We start from the raw sequence: 2,500 nt of genomic DNA, 5'->3' as shown, positions 1-2,500 counted from the left end.
TAACCTAACCTACGTTGTGCCTTAACCTAACCTACGTTGTGCCTTAACCTAACCTACGTTGTGCCTTAACCTAACCTACGTTGTGCCTTAACCTAACCTACGTTGTGCCTTAACCTAACCTACGTTGTGCCTTAACCTAACCTACGTTGTGCCTTAACCTAACCTACGTTGTGCCTTAACCTAACCTACGTTGTGCCTTAACCTAACCTACGTTGTGCCTTAACCTAACCTACGTTGTGCCTTAACCTAACCTACGTTGTGCCTTAACCTAACCTACGTTGTGCCTTAACCTAACCTATGTTGTGCCTTAACCTAACCTATGTTGTGCCTTAACCTAACCTATGTTGTGCCTTAACCTAACCTATGTTGTGCCTTAACCTAACCTATGTTGTGCCTTAACCTAACCTATGTTGTGCCTTAACCTAACCTATGTTGTGCCTTAACCTAACCTATGTTGTGCCTTAACCTAACCTATGTTGTGCCTTAACCTAACCTACGTTGTGCCTTAACCTAACCCATATTGTACCTTAACCTAACCCATATTGTACCTTAACCTAACCCATATTGTACCTTAACCTAACCCATATTGTACCTTAACCTAACCCATATTGTACCTTAACGTAACCTAATTTGTGCCTTAACGTAACCTAATTTGTGCCTTAACGTAACCTAATTTGTGCCTTAACGTAACCTAATTTGTGCCTTAACGTAACCTAATTTGTGCCTTAACGTAACCTAATTTGTGCCTTAACGTAACCTAATTTGTGCCTTAACGTAACCTAATTTGTGCCTTAACGTAACCTAATTTGTGCCTTAACGTAACCTAATTTGTGCCTTAACGTAACCTAATTTGTGCCTTAACGTAACCTAATTTGTGCCTTAACGTAACCTAATTTGTGCCTTAACGTAACCTAATTTGTGCCTTAACGTAACCTAATTTGTGCCTTAACGTAACCTAATTTGTGCCTTAACGTAACCTAATTTGTGCCTTAACGTAACCTAATTTGTGCCTTAACGTAACCTAATTTGTGCCTTAACGTAACCTAATTTGTGCCTTAACGTAACCCATGTTGTGCCTTAACGTAACCCATGTTGTGCCTTAACGTAACCCAATTTGTGCCTTAACGTAACCCATGTTGTGCCTTAACCTAACCTATATTGTGCCTCAACCTAACCTATATTGCGCCTTAACCTGACGCACGTTGTCGCTGAACCTGCTCTGTAATTGTTATGCAACTCGTTAAATTAGTGTAGTGTTGCCTAACCGCAACCCTCGCAATATAGTTCGCTATTCGCACTGCCCGGTCCCCTGTGTATCGCGTCATGTTAAACACCTTGCAGGTGTTGCTGACTTTCCACATGCTCCTGCTATACACTGTAATGTGGATAGCAGCAGGACGTACATGCCCCCCCCCCTTCCCCCCTGCCTTCGCAAGCTGGTCGTTGAGAAGTTTGCATGTTCAATGCCCTTCGCATGCCGACGTACTCAGCCTACGTTGTGGTACGGCCTGTCACCTGTCCGCCGATGTACGCAAAACCCACAAACTGTACTGCACATTGGTCCGTATGTACTGAATGATACATCGTGGCACATGTGTGACCGTACGACGACTGCGCCTAGCAACGGCAGACCATACAGTCCAAATATTGTGCACGCAGCTACGTGTCGTCTCCCTATAAGAGCTGGATTGCAGTGTGGTACGCCATTCAGACGTGTGGGAGGAACGGACGCCCTGGATGGCGATCAGCATGAGCAGTCTGTTGATGTAGTGGAGCGTGTATTCGGACGTAGTCGTCTCTTCTCACACACCGTGATAGCATGTTGCACCGCGTTCCACATCTGCGACATCCTGCAGAGGCCGGCTGACAGTCGTTCGCGCAATGGACACCGCATACGTACGGGGGCTACCTTCCACGTGTTCTCGAGGCGTGCACATGTTGTTGCGTCTATGTGGGCAGACGTAGTGTGTTGTGACACCTGACACAGGCATGCAATACTCGTTGCAAATGGCGATGGACGTCTACGTTTGCTGGTGACGTTACGCAAATGAACAACAGGTAACCCGTTGTGGTGCGGTTGTTCTCGCTAGAGGTGAATCAGTGTTGGCGACGATCGGTCGAGCTATTAACCGGTTGTTTCAGGGATACCCACCATGCCCACGAACGTGAAAGGGGACCCACCATGCCCACGAACGCGAAAGGGGATCTGGGTGTGAGGCGATACGCGGCGGTGGCTGGGTGGGACCGTCCCCGGCCGGTGAGGGGGGGCCGCCCGGCGTGCTGGCAGCGCGGTGCGTGGGCGCACGCGCTACAGCCGGCTGGTGGGGGCGGCCAGTGGCAGGCGCGCCGGCCGACGGACGCGGCAGGCGGCGCAGCTGCGCGCCGGCGCCCCCTGCTCGCGGCGCCTTGCGGCCAAAGTAGGTCCTCGCGGGCCCGGTGCGAAGCGCGGTGGCCATCTGCAGTGTGCTGGTCCGATTGAGGACTGTGTGCGCTGAGGATG

Source organism: Schistocerca serialis, unplaced genomic scaffold (genome assembly GCF_023864345.2).
Source record: "Schistocerca serialis cubense isolate TAMUIC-IGC-003099 unplaced genomic scaffold, iqSchSeri2.2 HiC_scaffold_318, whole genome shotgun sequence".
Lineage (NCBI taxonomy): Eukaryota > Metazoa > Arthropoda > Insecta > Orthoptera > Acrididae > Schistocerca > Schistocerca serialis.
This window is presented reverse-complemented; position numbering follows the sequence as displayed.